At 50.0% G+C, this 9,257-nt stretch overlaps 1 protein-coding gene across 1 annotated transcript in view; it reads left to right on the top strand.

Moving 5' to 3' along the window:
• Nucleotides 1-9,257, top strand: part of DNAH2 (dynein axonemal heavy chain 2) — a 170,464-nt gene that overhangs the window by 124,448 nt on the left and 36,759 nt on the right.

Raw genomic sequence — 9,257 nt, 5'->3', positions numbered from 1 at the left:
CCTCCTTTCTTCTCTCCTTCTCTCCTTCCTTCCCTCCTTCCTTCCCTCCCTCCTTGCCTCCTTCCTTCCCTCCTTTCTTCTCTCCTTCTCTCCTTCCTTCCCTCCTTCCTTCCCTCCTTCCTTCCCTCCCTCCTTCCCTCCTTCCTTCCCTCCTTTCTTCTCTCCTTCTCTCCTTCCTTCCTCTCCTTCCTTCCCTCCTTCCTTCCCTCTTTCCTTCCCTCCCTCCTTCCTTCCCTCCTTCCTTCCCTCCTTTCTTCTCCCTTCCCTCCTTCCTTCCCTCCTTCCTTCCCTCCTTTCTTCTCTCCTTCTCTCCTTCCTTCCCTCCTTTCTTCTCTCCTTCCCTCCTTCCTTCCCTCCTTCCTTCCCTCCTTTTTTCTCTCGTTCTCTCTCCTTCCTTCCCTCCTTGCTTCCCTCCCTCCTTCCCTCCCTCCTTCCCACCCCCCTTTCTTCTCTTCAAGAATGTTCTCCTACGTTCTCCTGATCGTGTGCTCCTCACCGGAGGCCTCCTTTTCCTTCTCCAGACATCAAGAAGCTTTACCGGCAGACCGGGGTCGACCTGAAGCCCACCACCTTCCTCTTCGTGGATACTCAGATCGCGGACGAATGCTTCTTGGAGGACATCAACAACATCTTGAGCTCCGGGGAAGTGCCCAACCTCTACAAATCGGATGAGTTCGAGGAGGTGCGTGACATGGGGCAAGCATTCCCCCCCCCTAGTCATCCTTGTCTCCTTTCTTCGGCTTGGTGGGAGGAGATGTTGAGTAGAGCAAAAGATGTGGAGACTCTGGAAAGAGTGCAGAGAAGAGCAACAAAGAGGACTAGGGGACTGGAGGACAAAACATATGAGGAACGGTTGCAGGAACTGGGAATGTCTAGTTTAATGAAAAGAAGGACCAGGGGAGACAGGATAGCAGTCTTCCAATATCTCAGGGGTTGCCCCAAAGAAGAGGGAGTCAAGCTATTCTCCAAGGCACCTGAGGGCAGAACAAGAAGCAATGGGTGGAAACTAATCAAGGAGAGAAGCCACTTAGAACTGAGGAGGAATTTCCTGACGAGTGAGGACAATTAACCAGTGGAACTGCTTGCCACCAGAAGTTGTGGGTTAGGGCTTCCTGCCCGAGCAGGGGGTTGGACTTGAAGACCTCCAAGGTCCCTTCCAGATCTACTCTGATTGATTGATTGACTATTTTAAGCAAAGGCTGAAATCCTCGAAGGTCTCGTGCTCGAACGGTGGGGTGGGGGTGGACTAGAAGACCTCTAAGGTCCCTTCCAACACTCTGATTCTCTTAAAATGGGGCAAAAAAAACCTCAGGAGCCGGGCAGAAGTCAGTAAATGGACAGCTGAGGAGCGCTAGGTGCTGCCAGGCGCGGTGTGCTAGGGAAGGATCCAAAGGAAAATTCCTGCACAGGTGTTGATGGCGCCTGCCTTACTTTGCGCATCTCCAATATGGCCTCTGCCTCTAAAAATCTTGCTCCTGAGCATGTGCCATCATCTGCCAAGACCGACTGGGGGTCTGAGAAGCGGGGTAATCCCTCAGCCTGAGGAATACGGGTCAGTGTTGTGGAGAAAAACGGGAGATCTAGAAAAAACAGAATGGGACGGGGACCTCGGAGGTCTTCCAGTCCAGCCCCCTGCTCAAGCAGGAAGACCCTTTGGGCCACTGGTTCGCCAACCTTGGTGGACCGGCCCGGTGCGTGTATATATCAGTGGCAGCTGCACGCATGCACGCCTGGCTCCGTTGGTGTGAGCGGTGTCCGTCCGCAGACCCCGTGGATACGAGTGCCACTTCGCGCGGGCTTCCCCGTCGTTCGAACAGGCTGCAGCCTGGTGGCGGGCCCCTGCCCACGGCTTGGGGACCCCTGACCTAAACCGTTTTCGACAAATCTCTTCTTAAAAGCCACACGTTCTGGTGGCAAGCAGTTCCATGGGTTAATGGTCCTCACTATTAGGAAGTTTCTCCTTATATCTAAGTTGCTTCTCTGCTTGATAACTTTCCACCCGCTGCTTCTCGTCCTGCCTTCGGGTGCTTTGGAGAAGAGGTTGACTTCCCCACCCACCCCTCTTCTTTGGGGCAGCCCCTCAAATATTGGAAGATGCTATAATGCCCCCTCTAGTACTTCTCTTCATTAAATTAGACATGTCCTCCAGTCCCCTAATCATCTTTGTTTCTGTTCTCTGCATTTTTTCCAAAGTCTCAAAAGTATTTATTTTTTTTATATCGTGGCGACCAAAACTGGGTGATCTTCTTCTCCCTTCTCACCCTCCCCCCACTCCCCAAAAGATCCAAAACCATATCCTTGACGCGGCCCGGTCCGAGGGCATCCAGGAGAGTCAGGACAGCCTCTTCGCCTACCTGATCGAAAGAGTCCGGAACAATCTTCACGTCGTGCTGTGCCTCAGCCCAGTGGGGGACCCCTTCAGGTGAGGCTTTCTGGGACCTGAACTTTGGACGGTCGTTAAATGAATAGGCTACCAGTTCATCGTGCCTGTAGTGGACCGGCAAAATGCAGCGGCCATAATTTGCTTGGGCATCTGGAAGGCGTTTGACTAAGTAGAAAAGGCATTTGACAAAGTAGAAAAGGCATTTGATAAAGTAAACAAGGCATTTGATACAGTGGACAAGGCATTTGATACAGTGGACAAGGCATTCGACATTGTAGGCCACAACCTACTTCTTAGTCTGCTAGAAAAAATGTGGGATAGAGGGCTTGACCACCAGATGGGTTCACAACTGGCTGACGAGTCGCACTCAGCGAGTAATCCCTAATGGGTCTACATCCACATGGAGGGAAGGAAGCAGTGGGGTACCACGAGGTTCCGCCTTAGGCCCAGGACTCTCCCAATACTTTCATAAATGAACTTAGATGAGGCAATAGAAGAGGAACTTACCAAATTTGCAGGTGATGCTAAGCTGGCGGGAATAGGCCACACCCTAGATGACAGGCTCAAGATCCAGATGATTACAGATTAACAAGAGTTGGAAGGGACCTCAGAGGTCATCTAGTCCAACCCCCCCCCCCGCCTAAGCAGGAGACCCTAAGGTCATTTCCGACAGAGGGCAGTCCAGTCTCTTCTTGAAAGCCTCCAATGATGAAGCTCCCACAATTTCTGAATAACAGAATAATAACAGAGCTGGAAGGGACCTCGGAGGTCATCTAGTCCAACCCCCGCCTAAGCAGGAGACTCTACGCCATTTCTGACAGAGGGCAGTCCAGTCTCTTCTTGAAAGCCTCCAATGATGAAGCTCCCACAATTTCTGAATAACAGAATAATAACAGAGCTGGAAGGGACCTCGGAGGTCATCTAGTCCAACCCCCGCCTAAGCAGGAGACTCTACGCCATTTCTGACAGAGGGCAGTCCAGTCTCTTCTTGAAAGCCTCCAATGATGAAGCTCCCACAATTTCTGAATAACAGAATAATAACAGAGCTGGAAGGGACCTCGGAGGTCATCTAGTCCAACCCCCCCCCCCCCCCGCCCAAGCAGGAGACCCTTTCGCCATTCCTGACCGAGGGCAGTCCAGTCTCTTCTCGAAGTCCTCCAGGGATGAAGCTCCCACAACTTCCGGAGGCAACTTCTGTTCCATGGGTTGATGGTTCTCACTGCTAGAAAATTCCTCCTTATTTCCAGATTGACTTTCTCCTTGTTCGGTTTCCATCCATTCTTCCTTCTCTGGCCTTCGGGTGCCTTGGAGGATAGCTTGACCCCCTTCCTCCTCTCTGGGGCAGCCCCCCCAAATATTGGAAGGCTGCTATCCTGTCTCCCCTGGTCCTTCTCTTCCCTAGACCAGCCATGCCCAGTTCCTGCAACCGTTCATCGTATGTTTGAGCCTCCAGTCCCCTGACAGACTTCAACACTGGGCCCTATCTAACAAAATTCAGGGTAGAGAAAATTAAAGTGTTACACTTAGGCAAGAAAAACCCAAAGGACACATATAAACTGGGTGAAACCTGGCTTAATAGCGGTCACTGTGAGAGGGATCTTGGAGTCTTAGTGGACACCCACTAAATAGGAGCCAGCCGTGTGCAGCAGCAGCCAAAAAAGCCAACGCAATCCTCAATTGCATTAACAGAGGGATGCAATCAGGACAGTGGTGGGTTTCAAAAAAATTTCGAATCTACTCTGTGGGTGTGGCCTCCTTTGTGGGAGTGGCTTGCCGGCCATGTGACCTGGTGGGAGTGGCTTGCCGGCCATGTGACCTGGTGGGAGTGGCTTGCCGGCCATGTGTTTTCTTTCTTTCTTTCTCTCTCTCTCTCTCTCTTCCTTTTGTCTCTCTGTCTCTATTTCTTTTTTTCTTTCATCTCTCTCTCACTTTTTATTTCTTTTTTCTCTTTTTTTCTTTCTTTCTTCCTTTCTTTCTCTTTCTTTCTCTGTGTGAGTCTGTGTGTGTGTGTGTGTGTGTGTGTGAGTGGTGGGTTTCAAAAAAATTTTGAACCTACTCTGTGGGTGTGGCCTCCTTTGTGGGAGTGGCTTGCCATGTGACCTGGTGGGAGTGGCTTGCCGGCCATGTGTTCTCTCTCTCTCTCTCTCTCTCTCTCTCTCTCTCTCTCTCTCTCTCTCTCTCTCTCTCTCTCTTCCTTTTGTCTCTCTGTCTCTATTTCTTTTTTTCTTTCATCTCTCTCTCACTTTTTCTTTTTTCTTCTTTTTTCTTTCTTTCTTCCTTTCTTTCTTTCTTTCTTCCTTTCTTTCTCTTTTTCTCTCTGTGTGAATCTGTGTGTGTGTGTGTCAGTGGTTGGTTTCAAATATTTGACGAATCTACTCTGTGGGTGTGGCCTCCTTTGTGGGAGTGGCTTGCCGGCCATGTGACCTGGTGGGAGTGGCTTGCCAGCCATGTGTTTTCTTTCTTTCTTTCTCTCTCTCTTTCTCTCCTTTTGTCTCTCTGTCCCTTTTTCCTTTTTTTTCTTTCATCTCTCACTTTTTCTTTCTTTTTTCTTTTTTTCTTTATTTATTTCTTTCTTCCTTTCTTTCTCTTTCTCTCTCTGTGTGAGTCTGTCTGTCTGTCTGTGTGTGTCAGTGGTGGGTTTCAAAAATGTTTGGAACCTCTTCTGTAGGTGTGGCCTGCTTTCTGGTGGAACCTCTTCTAACTGGTTCAGTAGATTTGACGAACCGGTTCTACCGAACTGGTGCGAACTGGTAGGAACCCACCTCTGAATCAGGATCAAGGGAGGAACTAACACCACTCTATAAAGCCTTAGTAAGGCCACACCTGGAGTCCTGCATCCAGTTTTGGTCACCACACTATAAAAAAGAGGTTGAGACTCTAGAAAGAGTGCAGAGAAGAGCAACCAGGATGATGAGGGGACGGGAGGCTCAAACCTACGACCGACGGTTGCAGGAACTGGGCCTGGCTAGTCTAGGGAAGAGAAGGACCAGGGGAGACAGGAGAGCATCTTCCAATATTTTGAGGGGCTGCTCCAGAGAGGAGGAAGGGGGTCAAGCTATTCTCCAAAGCCCCCAAAGGCCAGAGAAGGAAGAATGGATAGAAACTGACCAAGGAGAGATTCAACCTGGAAGTAAGGAGGAATTTCCTGACGGTAAGGACAATTCCACTCATGGAACAGAAGTTGCCTTCGGAAGTTGGGGGAGCTTCATCCCTGGAGGCTTTCAAGAAGAGACCGGACTGCCCTCTGTCGGAAATGGCCTTAGGGTGTCCTGCTTGGGCCGTGGGGTTGGGGTTGGACTAGATGACCTCCAAGGTCCCTTCCCGCTCTGTTATTATTCTGTTATTCAGAAATTGTGGGAGCTTCATCCCTGGAAGCTTTCAAGAAGAGACCGGACTGCCCTCTGTCGGAAATGGCCTTAGGGTGTCCTGCTTGGGGTGGGGGAGGGGTTTGGACTAGATGACCTCCAAGGTCCCTTCCCGCTCTGTTATTATTCTGTTGTTCGGAAATTGTGGGAGCTTCATCCCTGGAAGCTTTCAAGAAGTGACTCCGTTTGGAAATGGGGTCGGGTCTCCAGCTTGGCTGGCCGGGGGGGGGGGGAGGCGTTGGGCTAGATGACCTCCACGGTCCCTTCCAGCTCTGTTAATCTGTCAGGCGAGGTGTTCGGGGTGGGTCGCCTATAGACAAAGTGGGGAGAAGGTTCTGCGTGGAGCAACAGTGACCTCCAGTGGCCAAGGAGCCACAGGACTGGTGAACGGGAGAAACGTGTGGGGTGGGTTTAGAGATTGGAGGGGGGAGAGGGGCAGGCAGACCCCAGGTTGAGGCGCAGAGACAAAGGCCCTCTAATTCTAATGGTCAGCGAGGCTTTGAACCCCCAAATGGCCCAAGGATCAACCCATAACGTCAGTTTGAAGCCTGGAGGTGAATTAAGCCCCATTGAAAACGGTAGAGGATCTCCTGCTTGAACAAAGGGGTTGGACTAGAAGACCTCCAAGGTCCCTTTCAGCTCTGGCCTCCGAAACCAAACGACAGGCAGTCCCTCTCCTTGAGTGACCATTCGGCGTTAGAACAGCGCTGGGAAGAGTGATCCAGGGCCGTTTTCCCACACTTAACGACCGTTCGACACCCCCACCGTCGCGTGATCAAAATCCAGCTATTTGCATTTATGACGCTTGGGACGTCATGGGATCCCCGTTTGCGACCTTCAGGCAAAACTCCCTTGACAGCTGTCTCGCCTTAGCAACCAATGTTGGTTTCGATTGTGGTCGTAAGTTGAGGACTAGCAGTAGTTTTCCCCAGCTGTGGAAAGCATTAGCAGATGCTGAAACCCACTCTTGGGAGGGGGGGGGTCTTTAGAGCGTTGGTAAGAAGCTGCCTTTCTCTCTTACTATGTCAATCAGAATAGAGCTGGAAGGGCCCTTGGAGATCTTCTAGTCCATCCCCTGCTCAGGCTGGACTAGAAGACCTCCAAGGTCCCTTCCAACGCTGTATTCTATTCTGGATAAGAAGCAATGGGTGGGAGACTATCAAAGAGAGAAGGAACCTAGAATGAAAGAGATATTTTTTTCTGACGGAGAGGACAATTAACCAGGGGAACTCCTTGCCACCAGAAGTTGCGCGTGCCCCAACACTGGAGGTGTTTAAGAAGCGAGTGGACAGCCATTTGTCTGGAATGTCATAGAATCCCCTGCTTGAGCAGGGGGTCGGACTAGAAGACCTCCAAGGCCCCTTCCGACTCTGCTTAATTTGTTGTTATGCTCCAGGAACCGGATACGCCAATATCCCGCTTTGGTGAACTGCACGACCATTGACTGGTTCTCGGAGTGGCCAAAGGAAGCCTTGCTGGAGGTGGCGGAGAAGTATCTGGAGGGCGTGGATTTGGGCACGGTGGGAAAAGGGCAGCTTCGACACGGTGAGAGCCCACCTCCCGCCCAAGAGGGGAAATCCTGCAAAACACCGGCCAGGGGCTTCGAGATATGGGTGTCCGAGTGGACAATCATTTCAAGATGAGCCAGCCCTGTGCGGCAGCTGCCAAAAAAGCCAAGGGATTAGAAGAGAGTAAGCGAACCGCAATGGGGAAACATATCATGTGAAGTGTTAATGCCATTTTTATAAGGCCTTGATAAGGCCTCCGAATTCCCCATGCCTGTTTTTCCCCCTCTCCGATCCCCTAGAATAGAGAGATTGCAGAGGAAGGGATTAGAAGAGAGTAAGCGAACCGCAATGGGGAAACATATCATGTGAAGTGTTAATACCATTTTTATAAGGCCTTGATAAGGCCCCCGAATTCCCCATGCCTGTTTCCCCCCCCCTCCGATCCCCTAGAATAGAGAGATTGCAGAGGAAGGGATTAGAAGAGAGTAAGAGAACCGCAATGGGATACATATCATGTGAAGTGTTAATTACCATTTTATAAGGCCTTGATAAAGCCTCCGAATTCCCCATGCCTGTTTTCCCCCCCTCCAATCCCCTAGAATGGAGAGATTGCAGAGGAAGGGATTAGAAGAGAGTAAGCGAACCACAATGGGGAACATATCATGTGAAGTGTTAATACCATTTTATAAGGCCTTGATAAGGCCCCTGAATTCCCCATGTCTGTTTTTCCCCCCCTCCGATCCCCTAGAATAGAGAGATTGCAGAGGAAGGATTAGAAGAGAGTAAGCGAACCACAATGGGGATACATATCATGTGAAGTGTTAATACCATTTTATAAGGCCTTGCTAAGGCCCCCGAATTCCCCATGCCTGTTTTTCCCCCCCCTCCGATCCCCTAGAATAGAGAGATTGCAGAGGAAGGGATTAGAAGAGAGTAAGGAACCGCAATGGGGATACATATCATGTGAAGTGTTAATACCATTTTATAAGGCCTTGATAAGGCCCCAGAATTCCCCATGCCTGTTTTCCCCCCCTCCAATCCCCTAGGAATAGAGAGGATTGCAGAAGAAGGGATTTGAAAGAGAGTAAGCGAACCGCAATGGGGAAACATATCATGTGTTAATACCATTTTAAGGCCTCCGAATTCCCCATGCCCTGCTTTTCCCCCCCTCCGAATCCCCTAGAATGGAGAGATTGCAGAGGAAGGGATTAGAAGAGAGTAAGAGAACCGCAATGGGGATACATATCATGTGAAGTGTTAATACCATTTTATAAGGCCTTGGATAAAAGCCTCCGAATTCCCCATGCCTGTTTTCCCCCCCTCCAATCCCCTAGAATGGAGAGATTGCAGAGGAAGGGATTAGAAGAGAGTAAGCGAACCGCAATGGGGAAACATATCATGTGAAGTGTTAATACCATTTTATAAGGCCTTGATAAGGCCCCAGAATTCTCCATGCCTGCTTTTTCCCCCCTCCGATCCCTAGAATAGAGAGATTGCAGAGGAAGGGATTAGAAGAGAGTAAGCGAACCGCAATGGGGATACATATCATGTGAAGTGTTAATACCATTTTATAAGGCCTTGATAAGACCCCAGAATTCCCCATGCCTGTTTTTTCCCCCTCCGATCCCCTAGAATAGAGAGATTGCAGAGGAAGGGATTAGAAGAGAGTAAGAGACCGCAATGGGGAAACATATCATGTGAAGTGTTAATACCACTTTACAAGGCCTTGATAATGCCCCCGAATTCCCCATGCCTGTTTTTCCCCCTCTGATCCCTAGACTAGAGAGATTGCAGAGGAAGGGATTAGAAGAGAGTAAGCGAACCGCAATGGGGAAACATATCATGTGAAGTGTTAATACCAATTTATAAGGCCTTGATAAGGCCCCGAATTCCCCATGCCTGTTTTCCCCCCCTCCGATACCCTAGAATGGAGAGATTGCAGAGGAAGGGATTAGAAGAGAGGTAAGCGAACCGCAATGGGGAAACATATCATGTGAAGTG

This window comes from Thamnophis sirtalis, unplaced genomic scaffold (genome assembly GCF_051295495.1).
Source record: "Thamnophis sirtalis isolate CommonGarterSnake01/CBP01778 unplaced genomic scaffold, rThaSir2_p1.2 scaffold_4, whole genome shotgun sequence".
NCBI lineage: Eukaryota > Metazoa > Chordata > Lepidosauria > Squamata > Natricidae > Thamnophis > Thamnophis sirtalis.
The sequence above is the reverse complement of the archived record's forward strand: the minus strand, read 5'-3'. Positions and strand labels throughout refer to the sequence as shown.